This window comes from Acinonyx jubatus, chromosome B3 (genome assembly GCF_027475565.1).
Source record: "Acinonyx jubatus isolate Ajub_Pintada_27869175 chromosome B3, VMU_Ajub_asm_v1.0, whole genome shotgun sequence".
Lineage (NCBI taxonomy): Eukaryota > Metazoa > Chordata > Mammalia > Carnivora > Felidae > Acinonyx > Acinonyx jubatus.
Window position 1 is genome coordinate 54,692,976 of NC_069386.1, and position 26,741 is coordinate 54,719,716.

Here is a 26,741-nt window from a genome sequence, read left to right on the forward strand (position 1 = left end):
CATACTTTCCATACAAAGGTCCTATTTCCGAGGACATAGGGGATGGTAGAATTAGAATATCTAGTGTTTTGTAATTACTTATTTACTGGTCCAAAATTACATATATGAGTCTCAAAATAATGAAATTGATTCTACCACCACTAATATAATTACTGAAAAAAGTTAAAAATTTTTGCTTATACCCTACTCCTCTTCTGAGAGCTAAAACCTATCTGCATTGCCTGAGCATACAGTCATTAAATGACTCCCTTTAACCCCTATTTAGACTTGGTACTACAAGTAACAACATTTTAAATGTTTGCCATCATTCTAAGCTTGATGTTTCTCTAGACATTTTGATGCTTTCTACTGAATCCCTTGGAAGAACTCATGGGAACAGTGTTCCTTAAGTTCTTTCACGTCACAATGATTTGTCAATGGTTTTTATACTTGAAAGTCAGCTATGCTGGATATAAAATCACCGGCTCACATTTTCCCCCCTTGAGTATCTTAAACACGTTACTCTGTTTTCTTATGGCAGAAAACGTTGTTGACAAGCTGATAATTATAAAAGTTTCTTCTCCTTAGAAGTCATTTGTTGTTTTTTTTCCTAGATACCCTGACTTTTTTTTCTTTTTCCTTAACGTTCAGTAATTTTACTAGAATATATCATAGCGTTGGTCATTTTAAGTCAATAATCTCAGGTATGGAATGTGCTCTTTCAATATGTAGTTTCAAATCTATTTAAGGAAAGTTTTATTGAATTATAGTTTTCTGTATTGGTTCTGTTCTCTTTCTTTGGAGCTTTTTCTTTCAGGGACTTCCATTATTTCTGTGTTGGATATTCTTTGGATATCTTCAATATTGTTACTTGGTCATAAATCTTTTTTATCTTTTTCTTCATTTCTTTTTGATTTAAAAATTTTTCATTCTTTCCTTTCTGTATCTTTTAAGATACTATGTGTTGTGTTTTTTGCCCCTGTGTTCCCTCTAGTTTCACACTCAATTTTTCAAAAATTTTTCTTTTATATCTAGTATTTCCAGATCACTACAACCTCTTTGCTGAATTTTTTTCTTTCTAATTCTGATTTATGCTGTTCTTATCTTGTATGATTTTCTTCATGTCTTTTAGATTTCATTATAATTTGATCTCTTGTGTGGTCATGTCTTCCTGGCATGCTACCCATGTCTGAAGCAGTGCTATTTCTGCCCCTATTCTCTTTAATTCTTTTAGTCACTTTGTGTGGGATTTGACCTCCACATCATTCTTTTTCTCATTTTTATGTGAAACTAATTTTTCCTAAACTGTTTTTAATGTTTATTTATTTATTTTTGAGAGAGAAAGAAAGAGAGTGAGCAGGGGATGGGCAGAGAGAGAGGGAGACAGAAGCAGAATGTTTTGAATAGAAGCAGGGACTCGAACTCATGAACTGTGAGGTCATGACCTGAGCCAAAACCAAGAGTCCAATGCTTAACCGACTGAGCCACTCAGGTGCCTCTAATTTTTTCCTAAACTTTAAGAAGAAGGTGTTGTTAAGTGTAGCTCCTTTCAGTCTGCAGAGATCACTCTTCTATTGTTTTCTTGTAGTGTTCAAACATATCATGGCTTGCTCTCTCAAATTAACTGGTTCTGTTCTCCACTCCTACGTTTATTGGGGCCTTTTCTTTCCCTTTTCTCCTACTGTCTCTATCTGGTTAGCTTTTATTCCATGAGCAGAAGTTTCAACATGTGGTTCAAATCTCTGTGTGTCAGCCCTATCCTAGAAGGGAGTCCTGCTTGATCAGTTTTGAGAGTTCATATGTATCGAACTTTATTGTGACCCCTTGGACTCAACTACTGTCGGACTGAGTCAAACCATTTTTGGTTTTAACTCCCATTCACAAAGAGTCGTGTTGTACTTTATCAAACTTTTATTGTTATTTTGGGGTGTCTTACTGTTAGGTTAGTCAGATTCCCTATGCCTTCCCTGTCCTTTTCCTACATGGAAGCTGATACTGTGCATATTTGGTGGCCTATTTGGTGTCATGAGGGTTCTTTGTCCCCACTCATTTGTATTTGGGGCTGGTGGTGATGATAGCTTGACACTTTTATTTTATTTTATTTTTTTGAGAGAGCAAGAGTGAGGGAGGAGCAGAGAGAGAGGAAGAGAGAGAATCCCAAGCAGGCTCCACACTGTCAGCTCAGAGCCCGATGTGAGACTTGAACTCACAAACTGTGAGATCATGACCTAAGCCGAGGTCAGATGTTTAACTGACTGAGCCACTCAGGTGCCCCGACACAATTTTATTTTAAATGTTGTTAATGGGTCTTTATTATCTAGTTGCTTTGTTTGTTTCTAAGTGGAAATTTGGAAAGATTGAGAAAGTGTACCACTCCTGTCTCTTGAAACACCTTTTTTTTTTTTTAACCAAAGGAATCCATGGTTGTATTTTTTTAACCAGAATTTTTTTTAGCACACTGAACATATGGTTTACTTGACAAAGATTCTATTTACATACAACCAGTAGGAAACTCATCTATTATGTAAAGTTGCATACAGCTAAACTGTTACTGAGGTTCACACTGTGCAAGCAAAACAAAACTGTGAACCTATTGGATGTTTGATCTTGGGACAATCTTCGGGCTTCTTGTGCTCATTTGTAATATGAAAGGCCTGGACTGGATATGTTCTTAATTCTTCTTATTAACACTTGCTAGTATTCAACATTATTAGACTCTGAGTGGTGGTTTGTACTGAGAATGGAAATTAAAATAAATAAACAAATAGAGAACCTCCAAAATAAGCTGTCTGGAAAATGTTTTGAATAGTTCTCACTGATTTGTACCCACACAGCAGTCCAACCTAATTTGGACCTCACAATAAGGTCCAATACCTACTTACTTAAGTAACCCATTAAAATCAGTACAGAGGTGCTTATTGAGCTGTGAGAGAGAGAGGGAAAGAGAGAGGGAGACTGGGAGAGAGAGAGAGACCAAAGGGAACTCTGTGCTGACAGCATAGAGCCCAACGTGGGGCTCAAACTCATGAACCATGAGATTATGACCTGAGCTGAAGTTGGACATTGGACACTTAACTGACTGAGCCACCCAGGCGCCCCCATTAGGAATTTCACAGTGACTTTTCCTTGACAACATCCATGGGACCTCATAAGAATACACAGGGTCTTTTATCTCATCCAAAGGCCATTTGGTCTGTTGTCTAAGCATTTGTCTGAAGCGTCCCCAAGCCGAGCAGCTCAATTAGCTCTCCAGCTCCACCTGCTGATTCTTCAAACACAGTTGGGCTCTCCAACTTCCTATTGGAGGAAATATGGAAAAATCTATTAGAAGACCTGTGAAATCTGTCATTTGAAAAGATATTTTGATTCTCTTCCATAGAATGAAAGCTAGCGATGTCTACCACCCCCTGGCTTTTAGTATTTGCACCTTTAAGTGAAAGCTTTCATAGGCTTCCCCTATTACTGTGAGGACAGAGGAAGAGAACAAAGCAGATGGCTAAGGCTGCCCCCATACTCTGACTCCAGCTTGTTGATAGAACTTTTTTATTTTTTAACTTTTCACGCATATGTAATATATACACACATATAATTTATGCATGCATATATTTTGAAAAATGCATATATTTTGGCATTACCTTTTGCAGTTTAAACATGCAGAATCAAGTCCCACAAGTAACCCTTAACAAGGTGAGGGATTGACTGTCACCATGTTCAGAACAATCTGGAAAGGTTGGGGCAGAGTGAGTGTTGAAATGTGAGTGCATTGTCAGAGGGAGGCTTCAGTGTCTCAGTTGCTGGCATCTATATGTGATCCTCCCTCAGGCTGCTTGCTTATGGGAGTAGCCTGGGAATCCTCAGTGAGAATTAGTTGAAACATTTTCAATTCCTAGAAGGTCTTCACCGTCTTCTCAAAATTTGTATTTCCCCCCCTTTCACTGGAGGGCCTATTCCAATTCTGTGAGTACTAAGGAGGAGTTCAAGGTTTTCAGATCACCTATTATTTAAAAAACTACTTTGGAGTGAAAATAATTTTAGAATTAACTAAACCTCAGTTAACTCTCCCCTTCTTCATTCTTTCTGAAGTGTACTAAGTGGGGATAATACCACATGCGTTTTAGGCTATGTGATGACAGACCTAAAATATAAATATTTGTCCCCTTCCCCTCTGCACTGCAACTCCATAGGAGCACATTCTATGTTAGCAGAACTTGGCAGAGTGCTTAGCTCTCAGTGCAATCGAATGTATCAGGTAGGCTATCAGCTGGGGAACAAAATGGTGAGGGATTTTCATTAGCCGTATTTACACAGATTTCAATTTTGCTTTTAGTCTGCTTCTTCATACTTAATTGAGGTAGCCTTTCTTTGTCTTTGTCCTCATACTCCAAAGAAAAGCCTTTCCTGAGTGTCTCAGTACTTGGTGGTTGAATGAATGATTTGGAAAAAGGCCTGCCTTGGCCTGACTTTGCATTTCCTCCTCCAGCTCTATTTCACTGAGGTGTTCAGAAGGGATGGCAAGTGAGACAAGAAGTAGAGGGGCCCTGACTAAAATATGCTGGAGTGTGGAGATTTATTTTCTTCACTTTAATATAATAAACCCCCTCAGGGTCTGACTTAGCACCATCATTTTTCCTTAGTCTGCTCTCTGAAGGCTGCCAACACGACGTGAGGAGATTGATGCCTCCTTTACTATAAATAATCGGGACGAAGGCATTTATCAGGGATTCTTCAAAATTTGCTGGCCTTAGAGCTTCTCCCCTAGGCTGGGAACTCAAGAGCCCTAGGGTGAGGTCTAGAGCTCATGAGAACTGAACATAAGAGAATCTGGCCCTGAAGAGAGAAAGCCAGTCAGTGCTTTGTATTTCTCTCCATGCTGGGATAGGCCGTGCATATCATACCGTGAGCTTTGAAGTCCTTCCTTAGCACACAGAGAAGGAGGTTGTCCTAGCTCTATCGTGTGTGGTGGTGGGAGTTTGGAGCTAGAGGAGAAGTAGGGAAGTGGACCCAAAAGATTAACCACTGTAATAAGAGTAGCTTAGTGAACCATGCCCATGCCGTCCAGGGCTGCTACTGGGACTGTGGCTGTGGTCAGTCTTTGTCAATCAGTCTCTAGAAGGCATGGTCTGCACAAGTCTCTGTGAAAAGGGTCCTTGCTTTCCATACCACTGGGCTACTTGTTCTGCTCTGTCTTTGACTAGATATTCCCAAGGAACTCGAAAAATATTACCGTTTTCTAGAACCTAAGGACACACATATCACACTGTTTTTCCTTCTCTGCCTCTTTTTCCAGTTCTTCTCCAAGCTGGAAGGTCTCCCATGTGTTTCCCAGATCCCCTTCAAGGGAGGAGTGTTGCCCCAGCGCTGTGGGTGGCCTCCAGCCGATGGCCTCCACCTCTTAGCCCCTTGAGGAACTGCCTGAGCAGCAGAGAGCCACCTCACCTGAGATCACATTACTCCCAGGACAGCCCACATCCAAATAAGTCTGGGATGTAGAAGCCTAGACATTTTAGCCTGGCATAGACAACTCTGACGATTAGTGCTCATTTCAGAGTTTCTCACTGGTTTGGTTGTGGCTACATTCACCTGCTTCGAAGTTTAACTTCTTCCACCCCCAAATCCTACTTCCTCCTTTTCCTCTCACAGATGCTAACTCCCAGTAAACATCTTACACCCCAACTGCATCTCAGTGACAGCTTCAGAGACACCTACCTATCTATGCAGACTCTTACCTGCCTTGTAGCTTGGGAGAAATCTACTCTTGGTATATAACGGTGGATTTTAGATTTTAGAAATTGCTTTTTTTCCTTCAACTCATCTTGGCTTTCAAAAATGTTGTTGTCTAAGGGTAGAAAAAAACAAGTTGAATTTGAAACTCAAAGCTGAGGAATGGCTTCTTTGTTCTAGGCTGTGTCTACCCTGAAGGGCAGAAAAAAAAAATGAGTTGAATTTGAAACTCAAAGTTGAGGAATCACTTCTTTGTCCAGGCTGTGTCTATCCTTTCCTTGAAGCCATGCATGCCATTGATTCCATGGATGAGTGGTCAGTCACAGAGCAAGAGTAAATGGAAGAAAAAAGAGTTTGAAAGATTTCAAAAACATGATACCCATTGTATCTATATTATAGAGCTTTGTAAACTGTGGAGTGCTAGGCAAACCATGATAATTGTTGCTCTTTTGATGGATGAGTGCTGTCCCTTCCACCATGTTGTGGTCCACTGAACAATGGAGCTGGCCTCATTTAGATCTCTTCCGCAGCCAACTTTGTTCCCAGATGCTTTGGGAGGCTGTTTAGGGAGGAGGGGAGCAGCGGCCAAGATGGCAGAAATGGCTTAATCTAGTTACAATATGTTAATTTCAGCCCCTGTCTATTGCTTTCTGCTCTCCTTTTGCTCATGAGCTTATTTTGTGGCTCTGGTGGATCCTTCTAATCTGGAGGTTTTCAGACTTTTCTCCTAGATACAAATGGAATTTGTTTTTAAAGGGTCACCTCTCTTTCTGTGGCTTGTGTGACTTGTGCAGTCATCAATTTGTCCTGCATATGGACTCGTGTCACAGGGAGGTATGACGTGGGAGAACCCTAAAAGACCAGCAACTTGGATTCCCTTTACAAGGAATTTAGCTGCAACAGTGAGTGTTCACTCAGCATCCCCTTAGGAGCCTTGGCTTCCTTTGAGGAGAGGTCACCAAAAGACATAGGAAAAGGGCTACCATGCAGGTAGAGTCTCTCAGCTGATTTTTTATGGAGTCCAGGTCTTTATGTGACAGGGAGACTGAAGCAGTGCTTACCAGTTCTAGCCAGCATTCTTCCTCTCTTTCTTTAAGACTTAAGGTTTTCTTTAAAAAAAAAATCATGGAAGTCATTTGGTACTTCTACATGGCAGAGTAGAGGTTTTGTTAAAAATAAGTCAATAATAAAAATGTTTTTATTGAGCATCTGCTATGATCCACGCACTGTTCTAAGCCTTTACAGTTATTACTGTACTTAATTCTTACAGTAACTCTAAAATAAAGTTGCTACCAATATTACCATTTTATACATGAGGAAAGAGAGGCAAAAGAAGCAGGCATCCATCCTGGTTCAGTCTCTAAGTGTTCATAAAGAGTTGCTAACTATGTTTCCCTTTTTTCTTTCTTCGTTTTCTTTTTTTTTTTTTTTTGGAGTGGTGGGTTATATCTTTATTTTATTGATAGCTACGTTTTCTTTTCATTTACTCAATAACTATTCACTAAGCACCTGCTGTATGCCAGCTGCAATGCCAGCACTGGAGGATAGAGTGCTGAACAAAGCAGACCTGCTCCCTGAACTTTTGGAAGTTAAAGATGGTCAAGACATATGGTTCCTCAGGGCCAGTACCTGCATACCAAGTTTTTTTTGCTGGGGAATACATTTCAAACCCTCTGCTTACTGCCTAATCTTTCTTAAATGCTTAGCTGGGAGAAACTAGGTTTCTGGAAAATTTTTGAAGGATGTATTATATGCAGCCCATTTTCCTTCCAAGTTCCCAATCTTAGTGAATGCCATCACCCTGACTGGCATCCTTGACTCTTCCTAATTTTCCCAGCCCCTGCCATATCTCTCAATCTCCAAGTCCAGACATTTCTTTCTCCTAAACACCTCTTGGGTCAACACACTTCTCTCCATGTCCATTGTTACCACCATTTGTTGCCCAGAGTTCTAGAATAGCCTCCTGACGAGGGTGTCATCTCTCTTGCCACCCTAAAGCCCACTATCCTTGTGTGTCAAGTAGGCAATTGATATAGGAGCATACAGCTCAGAGGTGCAGCCTAAAAGAAGAGGAGGATCCAGCTAATGAATTTCAGCATGCCAGTCACTGAGGTAGGAGGAGAACCAGAGGACTGTGGTATTGCAGAGTGGAAAATGGGTGGTTTTCAAGCAGGGAGTTGGTTAGAGTTAAGGTGAAACACTAAACAGTGCATTATATTTGGCAGCACAGAGATCACGGGTGACCTTAACCAAGAAGTTTCATTAGAGTCCTGTGGATAAGTAAAACGAGAATAAACCCTGAGAAGGAAAGAAGCAGTTTGTTTTGTTTGTTTGTTTTATGTGAGAAAGAAATTGAATAGCAGCTGGAGGAAAATATTGGGTAAGGGATTTGGGTTTTTATTTGTTTACTTGTTTTTACCACAGGGATTCTATTGCATGTTTATGCATTGATGAGGATGATCCAATGACAAGCAAGAGAGTGAAAGTGCAGCGAAGACAAGGGAAACCTTGAGAAGGTGCCAGGGATCAGGGCTCCAGAGCTCCAGAGGGTGTCCAGGCCTTTGTTGGGGGAGCTCTGCTTCCTCCTCTAGAGCAAGACGAATGGAGAAGACAGGATAAACGAGGCAAACTTATGGACTTGGTAGGGTGGAAGATTACAAATTATTATCTGATGGTTTCTATCTTTTAATCATAAAGAACATTTTAAAAATCATGTTTAACTCACATTTGAAGAAGATTTGAGGAGAGAGACTATAGAAGGTATAAACTAATCATGATGAGTCTGGAAAAGCTAATTTACTGAGGAAACATAAGAAGAGTGTTGAGTGTTTTGTTCAGGCTTCTGGTAATGAATTTAGAGTGAAACCAGTCAGCTATATTTCATGTGTGTGTTTCCTCCAGGAATATTCTATTTTCTAAATATAAGTGTGGATGAACTGGACTCCACCAGGCTTGGTTTTATTACATGCAGATGGGACAAGAGAGAGATGTAAAGGAGGTGATAATAATTTTCAAGGAGGTGAAAATAATTATAGATCAGGTGATCTAAAGGATTCAGAAGGAAAATAAAAAGAGAGGACTGATTGGTGGCTAATGGGAATGTGGTTGATGGTATGGAGATATCAGTGAGGTTAAAGAATTATGTAGGTGAGCCGGAGCTAGGGGAGAAGGTGTGGGTTAGAGACTGCCTTTAATGAAACAGATTTACAGGTGGCATGGTTGTAATAAGAACAAGGTAGTATGTGATGATAAGACGAGCTCAGTTGTAATACTGTGGAGGGTAAAGCAACTGGAGAAGAGAACGTTAAGGAGCTGAAAATTCAGCATTTAGCTGCCTTATTTTGCACACCTCTCAATGTTTTGTGGTTTTTGGTCTTTCCAACAAGTATGTTATTCTCTGAAGGAAGGAACTACATTTGTCTTGTCACTGTTTACTCCCTAACGCTCAGCTCAGCACCTGACCCATAAAATACTCAATAAATGTTTACCAAATGAGCAAATAAGTCCATTCTTTTAAAAATTCTAGAAGTTATTCCTGAATTGAGAGCTCACCCTAGGACCATTGTCTTGACTCCTTATGGACCACTTTCTGCGAGCTGCCTTGTGGGTAATGGCATTTACTGCTGCTATGGAAGCACTCCTGTTTAATTCTCCTTGGTATTTAAGACAGGGCTTGCTGAGGAAGTAATTCACTCCTTTGCACAGAATTCCCTTAATCAGGACCCACAAGGGAAACTTTTCTAAGATTTCATTGCTAGGAAGACCTGTGGCTCTCTTAAGTGAACAGACACTTTGTAAGCCTCATAAGCAAATATGTATTCCTCTCTGCTTTGCCCATTACAGCCAGATTTGTGGCTCAGGCTCACCTTCAACAATTATGCAGAAAAATATGGTATCTATTTCTTAGGAATAATTTTACCCTTTGCTTTATCTTGTTATCTTTTCCTGATTTCCTCAACTGAGTGATTTCTTCTCATGTTTCATTTCTCTTCTAGAATATTTCTTGAATATTTAATGCTAAGGTGTTTTCCCAAGGTTCAGCTGGATGGAATTTTATTCTGACCACTTCAACTGATGCATGTTTCTGGTGATCATGTGAAAAGCAAGCTCGTTATTTCATAAACTGTAGTAGTGAATATTTAGATTATAACCATTTGTAAACAATACATATGTCTCAGAATTTATTGAGCTAATCTTTTTGAGTTCAGCTTGTAATTCATACAACATAGAATGTTAAACGTGTCACCTATTTTGGAGTTAATATCAAGCACAAAATTGCTTACAAAAGGTAAACACAGTTTTGAGCATGTATCAATTAAATCAAAAGGTCCTATCTGAGCCTTTATTCATTTAATTACAGAATCTTATAAATTTGGGGGGGCATATGCTTGTTTAATCAAATAATTGAAGAAGAATAAAAAGAACTAAGTCATGACTAAGGACTTTGGGAGCCTTATTAGAAATGCAAATGCAATAATAAGGCAGAGATCAAGATGACAAATTTGGACAGAGGCCACTGCAGAATAAGAAGGATGAACAGAAGTGAGAGGACATGGGAGACTCTACAGGACTAATCACAGAGGAATACGGGGCACAAAAATCTACACACTGTAAAGAAAATGAAAAGGAAAAACAGAGGAAACGTGTGACAGCTGTGAGCTTTGCAACACACAGTATTGGAAAGTTATTAAATACATTGAGGGAGTACATAAATACTGTCATTATGTGAAAGTTTATTCCGGAATGCTAGCTGAGACACCTACTATATTTTACAAGAGTTGTTTTCTGCAGATGGAAATGTGGAACCCACAGGATGGAGAGTGATACACAAGGACAGCTCAGCAAAGGGGCCCACACCACTGTGGCCGTGACCAGGCCACTGTGGGTGATCTGGTTGGGGACGCCTATAAGCTTCTTTCTACAAAGTCTGATCACTGGTCTCAATTAAGTGTTGCCTATGAGAAGAATGAGACTGTTGATTGTGTTGGCCATGAAATATATGCACAGGAAAAGAAAATGCATTAGTATTTTATCAACAACTGTAAAAATATTCCAGAGCGGTGTAAGATATGTTGGCAAAGCACGTTTTACATCTTTTTGTAAGCTACCTCAAATCCTTTCTTGGGAGAAGGTGGGCTATTCGTTAAAGAATGCAGGGGCGCCTGGGTGGCTCAGTTGGTTAAACGTCTGGCTTCGGCTCAGGTCATGATCTCGCGCTTTGTGGGTTCGAGCCCCACGTCGGGCTGTGTGCTGACAGCTCGGAGCCTGGAGCCTACTTCAAATTCTGTGTCTCCCTCTCTCTGCCCCTTCCACGCTCATGTTCTGTCTCTCTGTCTTTCAATAATAAATAAACGTTAAAAAAAATTAAAAAAAAACCCAGACTGTATAAGGTCATATTTTCAGTATTGATTTAAAATAAATGACTCTGGAAATTGAAGGTTCATTATTAGTACCATTAGAACTAGTAGCTATTGTACATTGTGTGCTTCTGATGTGCTAAGCAAATGCTAAACATTTTTTGTGGCTTATTCATTTGATCCTCATCGTAATCCAATGAGAGGGATCATCACTATTCCCACGCATGCAAGTGGCAAATATTTATTGAGTTCCTAATACGTGCCAGCAACTTTTTTAGTGAGTGAGACAAAGATCTTACTTTCTTGGTGTTTCCTTACTGATGGAGAATAATGGACACAGAATCTAACAGAATACCAGTAGTAATACATGCCAAGAGAAGTGTAGAGGGGGATAGGGACTATAATTTCAAAAAGCGGTCTGGGAGGGCCTCTCCAAAGAGATGACATTTGAGGAGGTGACTGCATACAGTGAGAAAGTGAGTCATTTCATAAACACAAACTCAAAAAAGGCTAAGTGACTTGGGAAGGGTCATATAGATAGAAAATGGCAGAGCTGGAATTCAAGCCCAGGAATTCCGTCTTCTAAAGTCAGGGCTTGCTGTTCGCTGATGCCCAGTGGCAGGCCTGCTGGAGCCACGGCACTGTGCCCAGGCTGCAATTTCATGGCAAAAAGGTAAACACGTCTTTGATGAAAACAGATTTGAAAAGCAGCTGGGATCTGTTTGGCTGTGCGAAAATGGTGAGAGGGGGAGTGTCTTCCAGGGACTGTGTGGTGTAGTGTCAGCACTTCTAAAGCATTGGTTGATGATATATCTGCAGAATGTTCACATTGCTTGAGGATAATTCATGTCGCATCCTTAGTCCAGTCCTACAGGATCAAGTTGATAGAATGGAAACACATTTACCCCCTTTAATCTCCTCTCACTTATTGTCCCTGTCATGCTATAGTTGCTGCTGGAAGGCAGTGCAAAGACTGTCCCATTTACACTTAACAGCCCACCTTTGTTGAACTAGAATTCCTGTCACCTCCTCTTCTCTTCCTGATACCCTCAATACAGAAGATGGGTTAGTCTCTGGCTGGTCCCATGGCACTGCATGTATGGACTGGGTTTCATCCCCTTCTTTCCTAGTCTAGGAATGAGAACAGTGGTAGTGCTTGTTCATAAGAAGGAAGGGAGAGCATACTATTGGTGGGAGCCTGGATCTGGGATAAGCCCCCAAGGAAAGCCTGGCCCCTAAAAATGCAAAATAACAGTCTTCTTGTTGAGTAACTTTTGAATAAATCTCTGAAGTTTCTGGAGAGGTCACAGAAGGGCTTGGGAGAATTGTAACCTGTGTTCATTTGCTCATTTGCACTTTTTTCAAGTACTTATCAGGCACCTTCAATATGCACAACACAGTCCTTATCCCAGAAGGTAGAACACATGCAGCTTCATGGGACAGACAGATGTGAACAAGACCATCACATTCAGTGTTACAAGTCGTATAAAAGAGGCACACACAGGGGTGATGTCAGAAACACAAAAAGTGACTTGTTGGGTGGTTCAGAGCAGCTCCACAGGAGGTGCTGTTGAGGATGGACCTTGGTGGAGATGTAGAATTTGCCAGAGAAGGAAAGAATGAAACTCAGTCTTCTAAAACAGAGGAGATAGCATATCTAAAGACAGAACTCAGAAGTGGCCTGGTTGGTTCAGGACACAGCACTGGGGCATGAGATACCCCTACAGGCAACTGGGGTTCTGGGGGAGGGCTGACTGGAGAGGGGCTGGGCCAGACACAGGGTCTCAGGCTTTTTCTCTCCCCCTGTGGACATGGAACCGTAGGTGTGGGGAACATCTAGTGGATAATGAACCTGTCACCCAGATGGTGCCTTGATTAAACTAGATATTTAGGGGCGCCTGGGTGGCTCGGTCGATTAAGCATCTGACTTCGGCTCAGGTCACGATCTCACGGTCCGTGGGTTTGAGCCCCGCGTTGGGCTCTGTGCTGACAGCTCAGAGCCTGGAGCCTGTTTCAGATTCTGTGTCTCCCTCTTTCTCTGACCCTCCCCTGTTCATGCTCTCTCTCTCTCTGTCTCAAAAAATAAATAAATGTTAAAAAAAAATTTAAACTAGATATTTGAAAACAGAAGATGATTTCAGTTATTGCCAAATGAGAAATTCCTGGAGATTTTTGTTTTGTTTGCACACGTATGTATTATTTATCAGCATACACGTTTTTTTCCTTAGGTGTGCTTGTGTGCAAATGATGAACAATGTGTCATAGGGCTGTAGATTCTTACAGCCATAAGAAGTTGGTTCTGACAGTGAGTTTACTGTACAGCATGGGTACTAATGCTTTGGACACTTAGCCACACCACTTAGGTGGGAGTATAAATTGGAGCAGCCCTTCTGAAGGGCAATTTGGTAATGTACATCAAAACAACCTATGACATCTGCACAGCACTGACCTCAAATTCTTTTTTAAAGAATTCGTCCTAAGGGAATGGCTAGAAATGCATCTAGAGTATTCATTCATTGGAGTATTTTTTATAATGTCAAAAAACTGGAGATCATCTACATTTTCTCCTAAAATAATAAGGTATAATGGGGGAGCTTTATAGATGTTAAAAGGAATAAACAGAAGTTTATTTGTTTTTATGGAAATTTATTCCTAAATGAAAAATTAGTTTACTAAATAATATGTACAATGACTCTAATCTTGTAAAAATGTGATGTATAGTCTGTATGAACAAAGTCCAGAAAGATATCTACCAAGATTTTTTTTTTTACATTTATTTATTTTCGAGAGACAGAGAGAGACAGCGTGAGCAGGGGAGGGGCAGAGAGAGAGTGAGACACAGAATCAGAAGCAGGCTCCAGGCTCTGAGCTGTCAGCACAGAGCCCAATGTGGGGCTTGAACCTACGAACCGTGAGATCATGACCTGAGCTGAAGTCAGAAGCTCAACCGACTGAGCTACCCAGGTGCTCCTCTATGAAGATGTTAATAGTGGTTATTGCTGGGTGGTAGGATAATAAGTAATTCTTGACTCTTACTATTGGCTTATCTATATAATTTCTAGGGTTTTGGCTTTTAAAAAAAAAAACAACATGTATTACTCCATGACTTGTGCAATATAAGGTTATACATTATTTCTCCACATGTATGCACACTGGCTGGTTGACTGTTCACCACACCTTTTTAAGATTCTTCTGTCATTCTATTTGGGACTATTTGGCCAACAACTCAGGAAAACAGAAAAAAAAAGTTTGTGGATCATATATTATGGTTGGAAAACTTCTGCCGTGTGCAGGCCATGTCTGTGATTTGAAAGACAAGCCAGGCTTATCTCTGCTCCTTTTTGGAAAGCACATATCTTTAGATTAAGCATTGCTGGCAAATTTCCAGAATTTCCATTTCCTTAGTAACTGAGCAATGTAATAAATTGGATAAAAGCATCTGCTATTTTTCAAGTCATCTGTACTGTGCAAAAGTCTCACCCGGACACCTGGATTCCTTTTCAGAAACTGTGTGATTTTCATATTCTGCACACACAGATGGAAATAATCTGGGTTTAGGCTGGTCTTCCTTGGGGGAGCTGCTTATATGCTTTCACCCACTGCTGTGACTCTAGCGTTCAAGTGTACCTCGCCAGAATCTAGTGTCTATTTCTGAAACTTTTAGAAAGGATTCTGTATCTTGGGTTTTATGAGGATCGTAAACACGTTGTGGAAAATGAAGTGAAACGCCATTCACTGTTCTTATGTATCAAACTCAAGCTGCAAAGGAAGATATGCAGCAGATTCTGCTCATTTCTCTTTTCCCTCCTCACTGCAGAAGTTGGAGATAACCTTTCACTGGATTAGTTCTGGTACCAACTAGTTTCTTTTCTGCATGTCTCCTGTTGCTTTTATCTGAAAAGGTCCTGTCTACCCTGGGGTGTCTGCATCCTGCTTACCCCTTTATTTACAGAGTCTTTGTTTATGGCAGAATAAAGGATTGAGATATTAATTGGTGCAGGTTTTCTGTTTTGTTTTTCTCCTGCCCCCCCCCCCCTCTTGGTTACCATGGGAATCAAGGTTGTTGCATTTCTTTGTCCTGGAAACGTTTGCAGGGCAGTGAGGAGAAACTGCTTGAGGGCAACAGCCCCTCTGGCATGTTATAAAATCTTGAACTCATTGTAGACATCATTGAGTATTCTGGAGAAAAGTGGTGTGGAGGGAGCATCTCTGAGGACAAGTTGAGGGTAGCGGAGGCCCAGGTATTAAGAAGGGTCTGGAGGCCAGCCAGCCTGGGGCTTGGTTGGGACCCACAGCCTGCTCCCCAGCAGTGCTCTGGGAGAGACAAGGCTTGCAAAGGTAAAGGCCACTGCAGCACCAGCAAGACCAGCAGAAACTCTCTGCTTTGGAGCAGTCACCCTTCAGGGGACCATGTGGACATAGACTTCTAAGATGTCAGAGGGAGCTGTGGGGAGAAAAGACTTGCCCCTCTTCCAGGGCTCCTTGTAAATCTTCCAAGTAGTGAAGGGGAAAGAGACTGGAATGAAAGTCCGAGAGGCCGTGTATCTCCAGCCCTGGATGGCATGAGCTTTGAGGTGGATTTATGTTGGTGAAAAGAAAATGCTGTTTTTGGCTCTGACGTCACTGGCTCGGAGTCCATCAGATTCATTTTTTTGAGAAGACCTTGTTTCCTTTCAATATTCCTCCAATATGCTGACAAGGGTCGTATAAATTTCTGAGTTTTATGGATTGAAAATGAGATTGTTTGGACTACCTTGTTCTCTTCATGAGGATTATTGGCTTGGGTGCCAGAATCTGAATTTTTAAGGGCTGTGGTTATTAATGGGGTCCACAACCCCTTTGTGTGGGAAAAGTGCCTTCCAGGTTGGAGCTGAGCATAGATAACCCGTTTCTATAGCTTTATGAGATCTCCTCTATCACATTATTAAGCACCATCCCTCCTCTCTGTAGCAGCACGAGCTATAATTGTTCCTCTTTGTGTAGGAGCAGGTAATCCATTTTTAGCTGCACTATTTAAAACGATGCCATTGATTATTCCTTGGTTTATGTCATGGTTTCCAAGGCTGTGTGAATATAAAGTCACTATAAGTTTGGATCTCTAATAGTTACTGCTTATGCATCAAATGAGGCTATCAGCGCAGGGCTGGATGATTAGGATGGCACACTATGAAAATGAACACGGATTACAAGCTGTGGATGAGAAATAAGGATGGGAGCCCTGACCTCAGCTTTCTGAGAGCTCAGTGTGGAAGACTTAGAACACGTCACCAATACCCATAACACATAACCTTAAAATAAGACAGGGATTAATAAGGGCTGTAGTTAAGTTATAAGGCATGATGGGCATTCAAAAAAAGGCAGGGTTTATTCCTGGACAGATTATGTAGAATAGTCCTGAATGATGCAGAGGATTTGGGTGGGCGAAGGCAAGAGGTAGCTTATGTTTCTATTATTCATGAAGTTTTATGACTAAAGCCTGTGGATTTGGTTCTTAAGATAACTCATAGGCAACCCAAATCACCATATTTGTCCATCACATCTTAAGCCTGAGTTTAAGGTAGACAGGAATAAGGTAAGACTGTTCTATTTCTCTTTAGGAGAGTTTTCATTCCATTTCCTTCTTCCTTTTCATTCTTTTTAACTGAAGAATTAATGGAGCCAGTGGTGTGAGTTCAGGCATTCTCCAGAGATCAGGTATGACTGGAGACAAAGGGAGGTTTAGAGCTCCCTTATGCCTTGGAATGATATGCCACTGGCCCTCACCATCCTGCCTGTGTTTAAGAACAGCATCAGAGCAGACAACAGGAAGGGGTAGAAGAGAATCAGTATCTCCAGGTTGCTCAGCTATAGATTGCTGAATACCAAATACGGGGAAGGCCTGAGGCAGAATGAGGCAATGAAATGTGGGGAACATGGTGACTAATACAAGTGTGCTCTCCACACGTTTTGGATCATCAGTGAGGCAGTGGTGAAATGGAGAACTACTTGAATAGAAAAATTTCCAGATATAATAGTACTGAGTTTGGATGTCCTATTATAATATAATCATAATAACTAATATTTATGGAGCACTCACTTGCTGCCTAGCTCTTGACACACCTTATCTTATTTACTGCACATAACTACCCCATGCAGGAGATATAGCTGTTATCCCTATTTTATAGATGGGGAAACTTAGCAGAAAAGTTACGACAATTAGCCAAGGTTATTAGCTAGTATCTAGTGAAGCAATGAAGTGTGGCTCTAGAGCCCCAAGGTGTAATTCTTATGCCATGCTGACTGTCTGGTTTAAGGAGAGCAGAGCAGGGTGTGTATAGGGGATTTCTGTTAGTGCTCCCAGCATTGCGGTTGGTAATGGAGACGTCACTGAGTTTACATGCATCAGGAGAGATCATTTAACAAACCGTATTAAAACAAAAGCAATGGTTGTACTCATGCATTTCCTCAGACGTTTTCTCTTTTATCCTCTGCCATCAATAGGGTGGTGGCTAGCCAGTGGCATTTTTAAAAAGCATCAATAATGAATTAAAATAGCTTTTTGATGGAAAAAGTATCGATAGCCTATAAAAGAGTAACATTCTTAATAACTCACTTGGGGTTGACTGAAGAGAGCAAATGAAACGTATTTGCAGCATGTTGTTTTTGCTGGTTTAGTTTCTGAAAAATAAATAAGCCAATAAACTCCACCACTGGAGGTTACTGGCTGTGTGTTGAGTTACAGGATTGTAATACTTATTCACCAATCAGGAAACATGAGTTTGCATCCCTCAATATGCCTTTTCTTCTCAGACACATATTTGTATAATTCTTCAGCTTCCTCTAGGAGGAGTGATATTGAACCTATATCCTAGGTTCAGTTGCTGTTTACAAGTTGACAGCCAATTCTAGACTCCAATTCCAATATTACAAAGAGAGAACATTTCTTTTTTAAAAAAATTTTTCTTTTACATTTATTTATTTTTGAGAAACAGAGTGAGACAAAGCATGAGCAGGGGAGGGGCAGAGAGAGAAGGAGACACAGAATCTGAAACAGGCTCTAGGCTCTGAGCAAACGGTCAGCACAGAGCCTGATGTGGGGCTCAAAACCACTGTGAGATCATGACCTGAGCCGAACTCAGACGCTCAACCGACTGAGCCACCCAGGTGCCCTGAGAGAATATTTCTAAGAGAACTTTCAAATTTACATCTCCACCAAAGCAATGGTACAAATACAATGGAATTAACAGGAATTTTAACTGACCTTGTCCCCTCCTGGAGACATCAAGCACTATTCGCTAATATCCCAGCACAGGGGGTCTCTTAAGGGCATACACAATCATAAAGAAAATTCACTTATATTTTGGTAAAAAGTAGTGCATGCATATAATACAAAATGCAAAAGGTGTTAATAATATATATTGAAAAGTGAAGGTCCCTCCAACCCCATCCCCTAGCCACAGCAATTACTGTTTTTTTTGCCTTGTGTCACATGACATCTTGGTTCAGATAAACTGAGAGTATTTTGACTTGACTATAAAATAACCAATTAAACTTTCACCTTTAAAGAAGTTATCAAATAACACTCGTGCACAATACATCATTGCATGCCTCACCTCTTCCCTTATAACCAGTCCTTCTGTTACAACTCTGATACTCACCCCATTAAGGATGAGATAAGGGAGAAGGTGGGAGTAAAGGCTTAGTCAAGCTCATGGAGGCACAGGGATGGTGGGCAGCCAAGGCTGGGTAGGATGAGAGGTGAGGTAAGAATCAGGACTGTGTGTTGTTCAGACGAATTTTTTAAATCCAATTTTTAAAACTCAAATTGGCTGCTTCATAATGTCATGTTTTATGTGAAGCAGAGCTTTAGTGACAGCCCTCGGTGGAGCTTGGAATCTGATTAGGACATTTGGTTGTCTAAGGTAATATAACAGGAGTTCGTGACTAAGCCCTAACGGTGAGAAAGCACTGAAAGCATTATGATGTGTTCCAGCCTTTATCACCAGTGGGATTGAACGGCAACCCCACTTTAAGCAGTGTGAACAGGGGGAAGGTAGGAGGCTGTTGTGGAACATGCTTCCAAAATTCACTGAAGCTCTTGCATGCCCATAGGCTATGAGTATCTTTGTAGTACTTGTTTTTACACCATCTTCCCCCCCTAAAAAAAGTTTACCGTGGTTTCTAGTTCTGATTGATTCATTACAATGTAGTATAGTGGAAATATATATATATTCCAGCAAAATAAAAGAAGATGGAAATACACACAGGGGAATAACATGAGCCAAGGCCTGGAGGAGTGACAGCCCCGTGTGTTTGTGTAATGGAGAATAGAGTGGCATGGTTTGGTGTGGGTGAGGAGCTTGGAGTGACTATTGCTCTAGAGGAGGTCTGGGCCTGGATTATGCTTAGACCTGTATGAAATAGGGAGGGACGCTCGGCCATTTGAATCAGTACAGGGGTGTGATCAGAGTAGAGAACAACATCTTTGGTGGCAATGTAGAGAGGGCTTGTAGAGAGAAGTCAGAGTTGCTTGTTTCTTTCATGCTTAGTGGCTTGCAGTCCTAAATGTCACTGCACCGAGAATCCAGGAATATACTTAAAATCCTGCAGCACCTCTCATCAGAGGCATAAGGAATTTTAATGCCAGTTCTCATCCTATATTTTGGGCTTTCTAAGAAATTTATCTAGCCATCTGGCTTACGCTTTGGATACTACCTGCTTGCATTGCCATCTGTTTGGGGGGTGGAATTCAGACATTTTGGGATCTTCCATCATGTCTCAGTTGTTTATGTCTTTTTTTCCCCCTTAGTTATGAACTTAGTTAATTTCTATTATTGGGCAGGTCGACATCGTCACTTTATAGGTAGATTTTCTATATCCCCAAAAGGATGAAAATACTCCTGTTCAATAATGTAGGTACAATAGCAATGACAAGGGCCAAGATGAAGTTTCCAGTACTGGAGCCTTTTGGCATAGCTAACTCATGTGTCCAGGGCCATGTGGGTATGATTCAGCCCCACTCATGAAGATGGTGGACAATGGCAGCACGTTTGAGTGCTTCTTTTATGATGAATATGGGTGGGTAATACAGAGTGATGAGAAGAAATACTAAGAGAATATACTACAGAAGAGAGAGGGGAAAGATTTATTTTAAGGAACTGGCTTATGGATTATGGAGTCAGGCAAATCCAGGATCTTCAGAGTAGACCATCAGCCTGATGGCCCAAGGAAGAGCTGATATTGCAGTTTGAGATCACCTGCTGGTGGAACTCTCTCTTAGTAAGTGGTTAGGGATTATTGGAGGTCCAACTGGGTTCATGGGGAGGTCAATCTTTTGTTGTACCTAGGCCTTCAGTTGACCGAGTGAGTCTCAATCTCCTTGATAGAGGGCAATCTGCTTTACTCCAAACCTGTCAATTTAAATGTTATCCTTATCTCAAAATACCCTCACAGAAACATCCAGAATAATGTTTGCCCAAATATCTGGCCAACATGGCCCATCCAAACTGACACATAAAATTAACTATCGCAGAGAATCAGGCACACAGGGATGAAATTAATGTAAAGATGGAAGTGGAGATTGGAGTGATCTGTCTACAAGCCAAGAAACACTAAGACTGCTGGAATCCTCAAAGATTAGGACTATCCCACAGATTTGAGAAGGAATCAATCCTGCCACTATCTTGATTTTGGACTTCTATCCTCCTGAACTGTGAGGACACATTTATGTTTTTTTAAGCCACCTGGTTTATGGTAGTTTGTTATAGTAACCCTAGGGAACTAATATATACCTAAACTCAGCGGTGTCCGAGCCACATTTCCCAGGAGGAATTAGGGTCTGATGTCCCATTCTGGGAGTAGTTTGGAATGTTTACGGTGCCAGGCACATTGGCAGAGCTTTGGGGAGGACTATGGAAGGAAAAGAAAGGCTTAGATACAACATTTCCAGGGGATACTAATATGAAAGCCAAAGGCAAACACACTGAAAATAAGTGGAACATCTCTGATAGGAAAATGGGTTAATTTCCTTTGATATGAAAAGCAGCTACCAAAAAATCAGTAAAGAAAAGATAAATGCCTTTTGGAAAAGTGAGGAAAATTGAGAAACAATCAATATATAAAAGAAGAATCTGATAAATCACCACTAGGATGACCTGGGCTCATTGTGCATCATGCCTGCCCTTAAACTTGTGCTCAAAATTTGGTCTTTCAAGTGCATCCTGAAGATGCAGGCCAATAGCAGGCCAGATGAAGTCAAGGTGGGCACTGCATAGCTTGCCCCATCAGCCGGACAGGTTCTGCCTCACAGAGATGCTTTCCTCAAACCCAGAACAAATGGTGATGTGAAATATGAAAGCATGATCGATTGACTAATCAGGAAGCAGGCATTTGTTGAAGACCCATTTTGTCTCCAGCATTATCCTGTGCACCGTGAGGAGTATGAGAACACCATGTTCCTCCCCCCTAACATGGAAGAGAAGAGATAGGGATGAGAAATAACAGAACGACAATCCAAGGAGGGATGAATTGTTTGGCCTAGATTGTATCAGTGGTTTCCAGTTCCGGATATATTCTGGATGTATTCCCTGAAGAGATCTTTAAAAAATGCAGATGCCTCTGGGAATGTTCATAGTAGCACAACTTGTAAGAGCTCTAAACTGGAAACTCTTCAAATGCACATCAACAGTAGTTTGGATAAATAATTTTGGATTATTCACATAATGGAGTGCCATTCAGCAAAGAGAATGAAAGATCGACAACTACACACACCGATGTGGATAAATCTCTTCAGTATAATGTTGAGTGAAAGAAACCAGATAAAAAAAATATCATATTTCAATGTGCCATTGTAATGTAAGATGTTAACAAGAGGGGAATCTTTGTACAGGGTATACAGGAACTCTCTGTACTATCTACACCTTTTCTGTAAGAATAAATTGTTCTAAAATTTAAATGTTTTATTTAAATATAAAAACATCATACTGTATGATTCCATTTATGTCAAATAAAAAGACAAAATTTGTCTTATGCTGTTTGAAGTCAGGAAAGTGTTTTCCCGGGGAGGAGTGGGGTCTGCAGGGGCACAGGAGGGCACTGTGGGGATATTGGTAATGTTCTGAGTCTTGATCTGTATACTAGTTACAGGGGCATGTTTCATTATGAAAATTTATCAAACTGAACACGTGTATGCACTTTCTGTAAGTAATATTTTATTTCAATAAGAAGTTAAAAGCTATTCTGATGTCTACTCCTACCTAGACTAACTAAATCAGGTTTCTTGGGCATTAGTATTTAAAACAATTTTTTTAAAATTTATTTATTTATTGAGAAAGAGACAGAGAGTGCAAGCAGGGGAGAGGCAGAGAGAGAGGGGGGGAGAGAGAGAATACCAAGCAGGCTCCATGCTGTCAGCACAGAGCCTAACATGGAGCTCAAACTCACAAACTGTGACATCATGATCTGAGCCAAAATCAAGAGTTGGATGCTTAACCTACTGAGCCACCCAGGTGCCTCAGGCATTAGCATTTTTCAAAGCTCCCTAGATTATTTTAATACACACCTAGGAGTGAGAGCAACTGCTATATGTCTTGTAGGCAGTGAGAGAAGTCAGGAACCAGTCTGGACTTGAGCTGTGAATTCAGGTTTCCCGGAGAAGGCAGAATACCCATGAGTCCTCAAAGGCTGGGAGGGATTGATGAGGCCAGTGGGACTCCACAATAAATGAGTGTTTTGAGCCCAGGAAAACATTCCATTTCCAATTCTCATTTTCCTATTTTTCTGGTGGTAGCTACATTTTCTCATAGAAACTTGGTCCTAAATGTTCTTGTCTCATGTTGACCCCTTCGGTTCAGGAACCATGAACAGGGTTTCATCTGAATTCATGCAAAGAGAATTAAAAAGCAATTAGTTTTCGTACTCTAAACACTAGATTTTATCTAATTTGTATACTTTCTTGTATTTCTACTCAAGCCCCAGTAAGCCCTCCAGAAAGCATGCTCGAAATAAATGACTGAATACACAAGCCCCAGCATTTAGGTTGGATCCACAGAAGCACTCCCTGTGGCATCAGTGATCAACTGCTAAGATGTAATACGTTTAAGTGTATAGTCAGGGAAGGGAAACTTCTTGGGGCAAAGTTTGATGGATGCTGCCTTATGGAGGAACTTCTGTCTGAGTGTGTGTCTCTATTTATGATTATTATGAGCCCAGACAGGCCAGCGGACTCACTGATAGGTTTCTTACTTATGAGGAGAGAGGAACTATAGAACATCCACAAAGAGCATCTGCAGACCTAGGGTTGGTATTTTCATTCGGATAGCCTTTACTTCCGTAGGCTCATTCTAAGTAAAAATGGCAATAACAGCCAGCTTTTATGGAGTGCTCACATCACACCAAGCACATGGCCAAGCCCTTTCCATGAATTATCTAACTGGATCCTCACTTCAATCTTAGGAATCCCCTCTTGACAGATGAGAAGCCTGGTGCCTGAGACTAACAATTTATCTAAATTCCCACCACCTGTCAGAAGCAGAGCCCATTATATCAAGTGACTTCCAGAAATGTTTTTTTTTAAGTTTATTTATTTATTTTAAGAGAGAGAGAGAGAGAGAGAGAGAGAGAGAGAGAGAGAGAGGATCCCAAGCAGGATCTGCACGGCCAGTGCAGAGCCTGATGTGGGACTCAAACTTCCAAACTGTGACATCATGTCCTGAACCAAAATCAAGTGTCTGATGCTTAACTGACTGAGCCACTCAAGACCATGTTTGAACCATGGTGGGATAGTGCCTACAGCCAGCCCTCCTGGGAAAAGTTGGGATGATCCAACCCAGCAACAATGTGTCCTTCAAGCCCCCCTTCTCCTTCCCGCCCAGATTCATCCCCTTCGCCTCCCTCACCAAGCTCAGAGTTTATTACCTCGTCCTTTCATGTCCCTTTGACTTTTCATCTCCTGATACTCGCATTTATCCTGAAAAGTTGTGTCTCCTTCCTGCTTCACTCCTCATCTCTGGAAGCGTGGATAGTGAATTGAATCATGCCAAGACATTTGAGATTTGCTGAGTGATGTCTCTTGAGAGTGATTGCACTGGACAAGAAACTCCATTGGGAACACAGTGCTTACCACTGTGAGTGCTTCTGAAGGTGACTTCTGCTAGCTCGGGGGTCAGCACACTACAGCCTGCAGGCCAAATCCTGATTTAGTAACTAAATGGGAACACAGCTGCACCCTTCTGTGTATTGACTGTCTATGGCTGCTTGGACGCTGAGCCGGGGGCAGGGTAGAGTAGTTACTGCCCAGATGGTATGGACCACCAAGCCTACAACACTTGCTTTCTGGGCTTTACAGGAAGATTTTGCCCATCCCTGGGCTAACCTGTGGGGGAGGGTTCCACTGCAGGACTTGGCACAGAGGCTCTCGATAAATGGCAATTTCCTTTCCTTCAGGTTCCGGGTGTCTTCCCATGTTGAATTCCGGGCAGGAGGAGCATCCGGAAATCACATCACATGGGTCACTGCTTCTCCTGCCCCTTCAGGGTGGGCCACGGAGGCCACAATCCTCGCTGAATATCCATTTGCACTTTGGTGAGTGAGAAACTGACAAGCATCCTCACAGACCAAAGCGATGTGCTGTTCATATTGAAGAGGGTATTTTATGGGTGGCAGGCAACAGGGAGACCCTGGGATGGGACCATCATCTTGGTGCCAGGAGTACTGAGCAGGAGGACTGCAGGGGTTGGTGCTTCGGTGCCACAGACACGGAACAGTTATGTGTCCAGACAGTTGCTTCCTTCACCAGGGTGGAGAAGGGACATCATTTCTCTTTCAAAATACCTGCAACATAACAAAAACTGAAACTAGTCTTGAAACGTGAAGATAACTTGAAGTTAACTGCAGTATCTGCTTTATTATACGTTTGTTAAGGACCATTTTCCATCAGGCAATCTTTGCTGTTTGCTGGTTAGCTTCAGAGGTGCCTTGCAGTTGTTGTGGACAGAACTGAATGGCTAGAATGCAGCCATTCCAAGAAGTCACTAAATGTGACCCCTCGGTTGCTACATTAATTTTACTTTTCCTAAATCGAGGGACCTGCATTTGGTGGACGATTCTCTACAGGAACTGTATCTCCCTTCTTAGGGATACACAGGTACTGGGATCTAATCTTTTCTCCTGGATTACTTAGAAGGTCTTAAGCCTTCTTCATAGGTAACATGTGACTTGATATCTCACATTGTACCTCTGTTCACCTTAACTAAGATCTAGTTTTTTTGAGGTTGGTGCAGTGGTGGAGATTGGAATTCATAAGTAACCCCATTGTCTAGCCAGGATTCCCTAGAGGCTTACTGGAACAACAGATTCCAGGGAGTAAGAGGGAGGGCTGAGGGAACTGAGGCCTGGAGGAGGAGGGGTGTGAGTGGGGTGAAGATGGGCTGTGGAGCTCACCTCCTCTAAGTAAGATGGGTTGTTCCATCTCGTGACACCTTTTTCCAAGAAGATGTATAAACCGGGTCCTTTGCCAGGACAGTCAACCCTGAGGCAAGAAAAGAGGAAGAATTTATCCACCAGCTCTTATCTTCCCACCATCCCCTGAAAGGTTTATCCACAGGTTTGTAGTTCCCCTGTGCTTCCTGGTTGCATGTATAGGCCCTGAGTGGAATCCTGAGAAACCCCAGGGTTCAGCCATAGATGTGGACACTTTGCTCTCTGGTATTCGTCAGCACCCCCTATTTTGCAGCTGTCTGCGTGAGTCTCTCTCTGGTTGAAGAAGCACGTCTGGCCCACATACTAGGGAGTTAACTTTCCTGGGAGCTAAGAGTTGGTGCTAAATTCTCTGGTGCCTTCATCCCTCGGGTGAGTCAACTATAAGGCATGTGCTATGCATTCTTCCAGAGGCTTCCAGTGGCCTGGAGGCCTAGGTACCTACTCTAACACCTCCCATTAGCCCTGGCTTTCTTTCCATCTGTTATCAGTGTTCCTAGCATCCACCCTAAACTCTTCTCTCTGGATCTGCTTTTAGGAGAACTTAACCCAAGCCCGTAGGTGAGAGTTGCATGGCGTGGGCATGTGGTGAGTCCTGCCACATGACACCTGTGCAGTGCTCCAGGAGCAGTGGCAGCTGGGCAGAAGTCAGGAGAGGTTGAGGTGACACATACAGGTGTTGGGTGATGTCTGCTGCACCTGGCAAGAAGGGTTACAGTTCATTGATTTTAAACTGCCATCAAGTAAGTATTTACCCTGTGCAGAATCTGTGCTGAGCACTACGTGTGAATCAATGCATTTAAGCCTCACCGTTGTGACCCAGACATTATTACCATTGTCCATATTTCACAAGTGAAGAAACTGATGCACATAAGGATAAAGTAATCTGTCTAAAGTACTATAATAAGAGCAGAGGCACAACTTGAACCCAAGGCAGTCTGCATCCAGATTCTGTGCCTATAAGTTAATGGTGAAGGATGATGTATCTTAATGATTGCTCTTTGCAGCTTTAATATGACCTGATTTAATTAGGGGACAGTGTCTTTCAGGCCCCCTGTTCCAAAGACTTCCTACCAGGCCTGGTGCCTTAGCTGATTGTGTGTATGTGTGAGTACTGGGTGTTGGGAGCATGGGAGCTGGGAGTTAAAACACGATGACCCCTTTTCCTGCGGTGTTGGTACCCAAACAAGTAACCTCCCAGCCTTTGTAATGAAAGCAGATGCTCCATCT

At 41.7% G+C, this 26,741-nt stretch overlaps 1 long non-coding RNA gene across 1 annotated transcript in view; it reads left to right on the plus strand.

The window, feature by feature from the left end:
* LOC128315949 (uncharacterized) overlaps window positions 1-26,741 on the plus strand; it is a 72,352-nt gene that overhangs the window by 2,479 nt on the left and 43,132 nt on the right. The window contains exon 2 of the long non-coding RNA XR_008299192.1: window positions 24,480-24,617. This is a non-coding gene — a long non-coding RNA (uncharacterized LOC128315949). The remainder of the gene's footprint in view (window positions 1-24,479; window positions 24,618-26,741) is intronic.